This window comes from Rhinopithecus bieti, unplaced genomic scaffold (genome assembly GCF_001698545.2).
Source record: "Rhinopithecus bieti isolate Rb0 unplaced genomic scaffold, ASM169854v2 scaffold_1618, whole genome shotgun sequence".
Classification (NCBI taxonomy): Eukaryota; Metazoa; Chordata; class Mammalia; order Primates; family Cercopithecidae; genus Rhinopithecus; species Rhinopithecus bieti.
The window spans coordinates 1,053,311-1,063,153 of NW_016803937.1; the positions used below are offsets into that span (position 1 = coordinate 1,053,311).

The window sequence follows — 9,843 nt, forward strand, 5'->3', positions numbered from 1 at the left end:
AGGCCGGACCACATGTCCCATGATCCTTCTCCACATGTCCCACGANTCAGCCCCAGGGCTGGGCACACGGCAGGTACTCAGGAGACAGTTTATTTATTTATTTATTTAGAGACGGAGTCTTGCTCTGTCTCCCAGGCTCCTCGTAGGAAACCAGCAGGGCCCTCTGAAAGGGCTGAGGACGGAGCCCTTTCCTGCCATCACGGAGCCTGCATTGCACGGGGTGAGATGCATGACGTATGGATGTAGCCCACATCACGTGCCCTGAAGAAAAGGCCTGTGAAAGGATGGAGTGTGGGGATGGGCTTCTGTCTCAGACGCAGAGGTCAGGGACGTCCTCCCCAGCAGGTGACATTGGAGCAGGGGCCTAGGGGACGTGGGGAGTGCAGTGGCCCGATCTTGGCTTACTGTAAGCTCCACCTCCTGGGTGGAGCTTCCAGGCCGTTCTCCTGCCTCAGCCTCCCAAATAGCTGGGACTACAGGTGCCTGCCACCACGCCCGGCTGATTTTTTTTGTTTTTTAGTAGAGATGGGGTTTCACCGTGTTAGCCAGGATGGTCTCGGTCTCCTGACCTCATGATCCACCCGCCTCTGCCTCCCAAAGTGCTGGGATTACAGGCATGAGCCACCGCACCTGGCCAGGAGACAGTTTTTAAATGAGCAAATAAATGAGATTTCTGTAGCTGTGATTGGTGTGGTGGTTTTAAAATACACCCCCAAACTCTGACACTCCTACCTCAAAAGCTGCCCTCTTGAGTGTGGGCTGGACTCAGGGACTTGCTTCTAATGAGTAAAGGGTTGTGGGCAAGCTAGGGTGCAGCCGCCAAGACAAAGTCAAAAGACACACAGGCCTGCCTTGCGCTGCTGGGATCACTGGTCCCCCGGGAGCTGGTTGCCATGCTGTGAGGACACACAGGCAGCCCATGGAGAGGCCTGTGTGGCAGATGCCCACAGCCTCCCGCCAGCAGCCAGCACAAGCTCTCCGGGTGTGAACGTGGAAGTGGACCTTCTAGCCCTGGGTGGGCCTGCAAATGATGGCAGCCCTACGGACACTGTGACTGCGGGACTACAAGGCCCACACCATCATGCTGGGTGGCTCTCCAGGCCCCGGGAACCATGGGGAGGGTGAGCATTGAGGTGGCAACTGCTGAGTCAGGGGGTCGTTTGTTACGCAGCAGTGATGACTAATACAATGGGCCAGGGCTTTCTTCCAAATGCAAACTGATCCTGCCATCCCAAATCCTTGTCCCACATTCCCTTGGGAAAGACGCATCTGCTTTCCTGTGTGCATTTACTCCTGTGGGATAAACGTTAACTGTGTACCTGCTGTGTATCCAGCACTAAGAATAGAGAGATTAAGAATCTGGACCAGTGGGTGACTTAGCACGAAGAAGGTGTCCCTGCCTGCTCCTGCTCCAGTGGCCAAAGCCCTCCTCTGTGTCTGTACAAACAGGCAGGATCCTGTGTTGAGCCATGGTCCGTGCCACCGGCTACTTCCGTTGCACCTGTGCTTCCTGACCTCTTTGCTCCACTCGGAGGCCAAAGGGACAGCTTCCCTTGCAAGTACAGCTTTATCCGAAGGCCAGAAGGGTAGGGAAAGCCAGCTTCCTAGGCGCGATGGCCTCAGTGATGAAGTCCAAGACTAGATCTACAGGGAAGTGAGCGCCAGCCAGGAGCATCCCTGAAAACAGTCAGGGACCAACACTGACGGACGAATTCTAGCTGCTGAACAAGACGGTCCTGCTCTGGGCAGCCCAGCTCAGACATGACCCAGGTGCGAGGTGGCTGCTTTTCAAGAACAAGTCGCCCCTCCTGAGGCATCTCCCTAAGGGCAGAGGCAGTGCTCCTCACGCCCCAAAGAGCAGGAGGAGCCCACAGGGCTCACGGAGGTGCGTGAACTCTCGGAAAGAACTTTGGCATCAGACAAAACAGTGCCCAGGCTCTGGCTCCTGCGCTGTGTGGCCTGGCTCTGTGGCCAGTTGGAGCTTCCCTTTCCCGTCTGTGATAGGGGGTGATATCACCTGACTAAGGGGCTACCAAGAGGATTTGGGCAGAGCAAGGGGCCTGTCGGTGAGTGGCCCACAGCAGCCAACCCGTAGACCCTGCTTCCTCGTCGCTTCTTTCCAGGTATTTTTGGTGGTCACTTGTGGATGGACACCACTCCACCAAACTCACTGGAGTGGCTGGAGGGGAAGTGAGTTTTCGCCGGGTCTGTCAGCCAGTCCTGGCCCAGGGACAAGGTTGCAGCGTTGATTCGGAATGCTGGACGTGTCTTGGGGTGGGGGTGTCTCTGTCATCATGTCAGACTCCTCCCATGACTGCTCAATCTCAAATTTCCCCCGATGGCTTTGCTGAACTAGGCTGGGATCCTGGCCCTCATGAGAATCACAGACGTCATTCAGAGCCAGCTTTTGCACCTGACCTGACCCAGGACACCTCTCTCCTTGGCACAGGCTGCAGGTCTCGTTCTGGGCCAGGCCTGCTAGCCTGGTGGCCCATAAAGGTAGATGCTGTCCAGACAAACCAAGGCTAGGATTCAGGGTACTCCACTTCTAAGTGCAACTTCACGCCATCAGCACCACTTTGGGCAAGCCATGCCTCTCTCTAGGCCTCAGTTTCCCCACCTACACACAGAAAGGCAAGGGCTGGCCTCAGAGACTCCAATGTCCAAACGCAGATGGATAAGTCAGAGCACAGATCTCTGGGAAAAATAGAACATTGCTGATGTGGTCTGAGACATCACATGTCTGTGGATCACGACGCAGCCTCCTCTGGGCAGAATAATTCCAGTTTCCCAAGTTAATCGTCTTGGGAACAAGAGTCTAGGCGTCAAATCCTGCTCGGTGCTGTCTCTGGAGCTCCCTCCTACCTTCCTGAACCCCCAGAGGCTGTCCTGACCAGTTGACATGGAAGATAAATTACTCCAGAAGAGATTTCCTGGTAGATAGCTCAGGGTGGGGGACCAATGAGAGACCATGGGACCTTTCCTGACGCTCTGGGCTCTGTTGTCCTTTGCATCTCAGGACACCCCGAGGTCTCAGAGCAAGAGCCCTTTCCCCCCGTTTCTTCAAACGTCCACATGCCATTGTTAGCTGGGCCCATTCCCTCTTGAGGACCGTTACCACCTTCATGCCGAGTCTGATGATATGACAGAGATACCCCCACCCCAAGACACGTCCAACTTTCAGAATCAACTCTACAACCTTATCTCTTGGCCAGGATCAGCCGACAGCCGCAGCTAAAACCCACTCCAGCCCCTCAGATCACTTTCTGTTCCCCCAGAAAATCCTCCCTCACCCACAGCCTCAGAGCAGATTATCAGTGTGAACTGAATCATGGATTTTCGCACAACCACCCAGCGGGGCTCACAAACACGACTGTGTTTCACAGCACAGCCCTGGTGTAGAGGCTGCACGTCATGCACGTCCAGAAAGGCAGTCCCTGTCACCCCCTGGGCCGCCTCCTGCTTTTAACTCTCCAGGCTGGGGGATTCTGTTTGGGCACACTGTAAAAATTCACGCTCATCTGAAAGCCCGTTCCATGTACACGTTATTTATTGTGAGATCAGCGTGCGATTACAACACAGCCAGCTGTATTCTGAGAACAGACAGCTTGCAACCTGAGAGCCGCGCCTTGAAGCCCATCACCTCCTCACCCACGTGCGTTTCCCGTCAGATCTGAAAGGCGACAAGGGGAGAAAGACAAGCCCATCCATCAGCCTGCACCTCTGGGGCCTACGTCGCCCGGAGTTCTCCGAACTCGTCCAGTGTCCACAGCCCAGCAATACCATCAGGGCTGAAGAAAGAGAGAAATACTGTTCCCTGGGGCAGCAATGTGGACCGGCCCCACCGATTCCCTCGCCACCCGGGTAACTCACTCCATGCTGTGTCCTTGGCCTCCTCTGACGTTACGAAACCCAGCCCTGCGCTTTTTTCTTTACTGCCTTTTAAAGACAGAAGAACAGCTGACACTTCCCTTTCGGCCGGCACCGTCCTGACACGGGGAAAAGGCAGATGTAGGCAAGTCAACTGACATGTTGACAAACCACTGGATCGGAAAATAAATCTATCCTGATGCAAGTCACAAAAGCACAGGGAAGGAGGTGCAGGGGCAGCATGAAATCCCGGGCACGGCCGCCTCCCGCCCCACACCCAGGACCGGGAAGAGCCATGCAGCTGTGATGTTTCTCTCTCCAGAGGGATTAATCATTTCCAGATGCCGGCCCAGCACCTGGTGCCCAAAGCCACAGGCCTGGGAGCTGTGCAGGTCTTGCAGGCAGACGACACCACTTAGCGGGCGCAATTACTTCCCTGGTCCCACTGCCTGGTGCGTGTAGAGGATCTGCTCCCAAGTGGGAAGTGAGTGGCTCTGTCGAGGCTTGGGACAAAGCTCGGGGGTGTCCCAGGTGAACCCCCTTCTCTAAAACAAGCAGGTCCCTCCCTGCTCTGATACTGAAATGACATCACAGGGCGCTGAGGACGTGGGGCCTGTCCCCTGCCGCTGCAGTGCAGTGCCACCTGCAGGCCGTGTGGCCTGAGACGGCTGCGTCATCTCCAGGCCTGCAGGCTCTTGTCTACAGGAAGAGGGTGATCAGCAGCCAGCGTTGGAGGTTTGTGCGGGGGAAATAAACCAAGTAACCAGGGGCGGGAGCTTAAAGAGTGGCTGCACCAAGCCACACTCTATGGGTGCCAGGCCATGCTGGGGCCCGAGTGTTTGTGTCCCTCCACACTCATATGTTGAAATCCTCACCCTCAAAGTGATGCGAATAGGAGGTGGGGCCTTCAAGAGGTGATGAGGTCAAGGGGCAGAGTCCTCATTAATGGGATTGGTGCTTTATAAGAGGCCCTAGAAAGCCCCCGGACCCCTTCTGCCGTGTGAGGGCGCAGTGAGAAGATAACCGTCTATGAGGAAACGGGCCTCACCAGACATTGACTCTACTGGGATCTTAATGTTGGACTTCCCAGCCTCCAGAACTATGAGAAAGAAACCTCTGTTGTTTATAAGCCACCTAATTTATGGGGTTTTCTGGGTTTTTTTAGAGACAGGGTCTTGCTCTGTCACCCGGGCTGGAGCACAGTGGTGAGATCTTGCTCACTGCAGCCTCAACCTCCGGGACTCAAGCCATCCTCCCACCTCAGCCGCCTGAGTAACTGGGACTGCAGGTGCACACCACCACACCCAGCTAATTTTAAACCATTCTGTAGAGACAGGATCTTGCTGTCATGCCCAGGCTGATCTCGAACTCCTGTCCTAAAGTGATCCTCCAGCCTCGGCCTTCCGAAGTGCTGGGGTTACAGGTGTGAGCCACCACACTTGGCCTCCAATTTATGGTATTTTGTTACAACAACCCAGATGGACTAAGACAACTCTCATAATCAATATCATCTTGCTTATCATTGCCACCACCACTGTCATCATCATTATCACCACCATCACCACCATCATCACCATCACCACCATCATCATCACCATCACCACCATCATCACCATCATCACCACTGCCATCATCATCACCATCACCACCACTGCCATCATCATCACCATCATCATCACCATCACCACCATCATCATCACCATCACCGCCATCATCATCACCATCATCATCACCATCACCACCACCACCATCATCATCACCAACATTATCATCTTCGCCATCATCACCACCATCACCATCACCGCCACCATCACCATCCCCATCACCACCATCATCACCATCACCACCATCACGATTACCATCATCACCATCACCACCATCATCATCACCATCACCACCACCATCATCACCATCACCACCACCGCCATCATCATCACCATCATCATCACCGTCACCACCACCACCATCATCACCAACATTATCATCTTCGCCATCATCACCACCATCACCATCACCGCCACCATCACCATCCCCATCACCACCATCACGATTACCATCATCACCATCACCACCATCACCACTACCACCATCATTGCCATCATTGTGGGATGAGTCTCAACACTGTCCTCATCATGTGTGACCTGGACTGTGGACCAGCCCCTCGGGCTCTGCTCTGCTGACCCACATTCTTTGTCTCTGGTTCCTGAGGAGCTGGGAGTCGAGACCCAGTAAGGTGTTGTAGAGACACTTGTGACCCCAAATTCCACGAGGAAGAGGACCTCCCATTTTCTTTCCTTGTTATAGCATGTCATCTTCCCGCACAAAGTGGACAAACCTTGACGTCTGTCTCCATTTCCCAAAAGAGTTACCAAAGGGGGTGCTTTCCGCACTACCTGGCTCAGACTTCTTTCCCAGCATGGCCTGGTGAGTGCTAAGGAAAAGAAGCTGAAGCTCTACCAGCAGCCTCAGACCTGACACGATGTCCCTGCTCCATCTCCCTGCAGGAGCCATGCTCACCTTGAACGCTTCCGCCAGCTCAGACTGCCGTAGCAGAATGCCACAGGCTGCATGCTTTCAACAAGAGGAGTTTGTTTCTCACACAATTCTGGAGGCTGGAATTCCAAGATCAAGGTATGGCTGACTTGGCTTCTGATGAGGGCCCTTCCTAACTTGCAGGTGGCTTCCCGGCTGCCTCCCCACGGTGTCCTCACCAGGTGAGAGAGGGAGCTCTAGTTTTTCCTCTCCTCGTAAGCATCACTTGTAACCGATCCCATCATGGGGTCCCACCTTCATGGCCTCATCTAAACCTAATCACCCTCCAAAGTCCCCCTCCAAATACCATCACGCTGGGGAGATAGGGCTTCAATATACAAATTTGAGAGGGAGACAATTCTGTCCATAGCAGGCCCTGGGGTCCCCATCCCAGCCGGAGTAACTCCACAGAAGCAACCAATAAATCTCAAAAGCCACCACCATTGCCCACCGAACATTTCACCTCTGCCTGCGTTCTGAGAGCAGGACTTGCTCATTGTTCTGTTTTAATTCTCAGCAGGGCCCATGACCGTGTCTGATATTCAGGGAACAAAGGAGTGAAGAAAGTAGGAAGGAAGGAAGGAAGGAAGTAGCTCCAGCAGTTGGTTCCCAGGTAGGAAGCTGGTGGGGTTCTGACTTCTCTCCCGATTCACACCCTTTTCTCCTGCCCTCAGAGTGCTCCTTCTCCTGCTCTTGTTCATTCACCCCCTTCAGCCCTTTTGTGTTCTCTTCTGTAGCTGAACCACAAACAACAAATACATGAGAAGTGTTTTCCGAGCGCATCAGACGCATCGTGTCAACTTCCCTGCCCCAGCCCAGCGAGGTGGGTGATGTCTTTGCAGCCCCCACTTGCCAGGGGCACCTGATGGGCATCCAGATCTCCAGACCACAGAGCCAGGGCCCACCCAACTGCATGGGCTGTCTGCTCTGTACGCATTCCGGGAGCTCCGGGGCCTGGCCCAGCCCCAGTTGGAACCTCGGGTGCCCTTCACTCTTCCAAAAGAGGTTGTTTCCTTTCAAAGAAAGGAGAGAGTAGAACTGCAGACTGCATTTGGCTACACAGCCTGAGACTCCTGGGAACAAAATAACCCACACAAACAAAATCCACAAGGAGCCCCAAGCCTTCACTTCAATCCACTTGGCTTTCAACACCCTCCTGGTCTCATATTTTCCTTTCTATCCTTAGGGGAGGGTAGCTAATAAGACTTTGTCTCTCGCCTCTGGTAATTGTTTCCTAGTGCCCCTAGCACTGCTATGTAACAAATGACCACTGACTTAGAGGCTTCTAACCACACACGTCTAGTCTCTCCCATGTGTGGTTTCTGGAGGTCGGAGGTCTCAAGGTCCAGGTGTTGGCAGGGGCTGGCTCCCTCCAGACACTCCTGGGAAGAGCGATGATGAATATCTATTGTTCTAAAGTCCAGTTTGTGGTAGTGTGTTCCAGAGGCAACAGGAAACTGATACTCCATAGAAGTCAGTGGGAAAGTAAGACTACAACAGATCATAGCACTCCTGTTTACACAACATACTTCCCTAGTTCAAGCCAGCACCCTCCTCTGCTGGGTTCTCCAGCAGCCTCAGCTCAACCTCTATCTCAGCCCACCAAATACAACAGAGATGCTTCTAAAACACAGTGTTGCTTCCAGCCTGGAGTCTTCAATAGCTCCCCATTGCCCTTAGTGCAAACACTGATCTCAAGCATCCATTGTGAGGCTGTGGCTGTGTGTGATCTCTGGATTTACTGCTCCAGCTCATGCTCTGCTCCCTCTCCTTCCTGTCCTCCCTCCTCCACCTCCTGAACACGAACCTCCACTACTTTCGCAAACACACCACCTGTCCTGTTGTGTCAGTTAAGAGGGTGAGTGCCTGGCGTGGTGCCAGGTGCATGGTGGGGCTGTGCTGGGACTGAGCAAGGCGTCACCTCTGGTTCAGCCACTACCCAGCCCGGTGCCCAGGGATTCCACTTTTCTCCTCTAAAAATGACAATATTGGGCCTGAAATTAGCCTTAATGGTCTACCCCACTCTTCTGAGCTTATAACAATCAAAACATTTTGGGCCAGGAAAAAAATTGCCCAGAAAAACGAGAAGGTTTTGGCCTCATGTATCCAGATTAGCTGTTTGTGTGGATTGAGACCCACCCGCTGGTCTAAAGCCCCCAGCCCCATGTATGGGTACCCATTTTGCAGCACAAAGCGTCCAGACAAGGCAACAAGAGAGAGAACTAGAGGAAGTAACAGGGTGGGCGGGCTTGGAAATTGGGTGGGCGGGGTTTGGAATTGGGTGGGTGGGGTTGGAAATTGTGAGAAGGATCTTCAAAGTTCCCCAGAGTCTGGTTGCTTCCTGGTTGGTTAAAATTTCTGTGCCTTTTTCTTTTCTTTCCTTTTTTTTTTTTTTTTTTTTTTTTGAGACACAGTCTCACTCTGTCACCCAGGCTGGAGTGCAGTGGTGTGATCTCGGCTCACTGCAACCTTACCTCTACCTCCTGGGTTCAAGCAATTCTCCTGCCTCAGTCTCCCAAGTACTTGGGATTACAGGTGCCTGCCACCACACCCGGCTAATTTTTTGTATTTTCAGTAGAGACGGAGTTTCATCATGTTGGCCAGGCTGGTCTTGAACTCCTGATCTCAGTTGATCCACCCGCCTCAGGCTCCCAAAGTGCTGGGATTACAGGTGTGAGCTACTGTGCCCGGCCTGTGCCTTTTTCTATGGCAACGATTAGCACAGAAAACAATTCCCTCATTGGGGCATTTCCTCAGCACCTAGCCCAGTGCCTGGCATACAGTAGGAGCACCATAAGTGCATGTGGAATGGGTGGATAAATGAACATGCCCAGTGCTTTTCTAGAGGGCAGGTCCCAGGGGCATGCAGACACACATGTCCAGGTGTCCAAATGCCCCTCCCCAACTCCAGTCAGAGAGAGACCACGAGCCACCCTGGCTGGGAGGAACCGTCACGTCCCCCCACCAGACCTTTGCTCCACCTCCGCTTTGTGGGACTGACACCCAAGCATTAGCATCCTTATCCCGTCAGCTCTTCCCCTGGTGCTATCTGGAGACATGCATTTGAGTTGTTATGATCAGAAATGACAGTGGCAATTCGTACTTGGGAAGGTCCAATAGAGGTATAACTGAGTCAGTGCAGCCGACTGTGTTAGGAGCTACACTTCCTCAAGGCTCCAGAGGCCGTCTCTACAAAGGCCCAGTGCATAAGCAATGTCCTTTCAGTGTTTTTAATGAGACATCCTCCCCTCATTGAGGAACATTCTAGACACAAGGTTTGAGAAAGAAGGACCTTCCTTTCCAAAAGGGAAAAGTGAGGCCATGTTTAGCTTACTGAGCATCCATTCTAAATGGCATTTGAGGTGCCTTCTATGTGCAGGTAGTGACACAAATGCACGAGTGGTGCATGGTCCCCACACCAGGGACTAGTATCGAAGGCTG

The 9,843-nt window shown here is 53.3% G+C and overlaps 1 long non-coding RNA gene across 1 annotated transcript; it reads right to left on the minus strand.

Moving 5' to 3' along the window:
* Window positions 1-3,522: 3,522 nt before the first annotated feature.
* On the minus strand, window positions 3,523-4,458 carry LOC108520514 (uncharacterized). Its single transcript, XR_001882925.1, has 3 exons — window positions 4,227-4,458; window positions 3,874-3,989; window positions 3,523-3,673 (listed from the first exon to the last, which is right to left on the minus strand). It is a non-coding gene; the product is annotated as an uncharacterized LOC108520514 (long non-coding RNA).
* Between the last annotated feature and the right edge of the window lie 5,385 nt (window positions 4,459-9,843).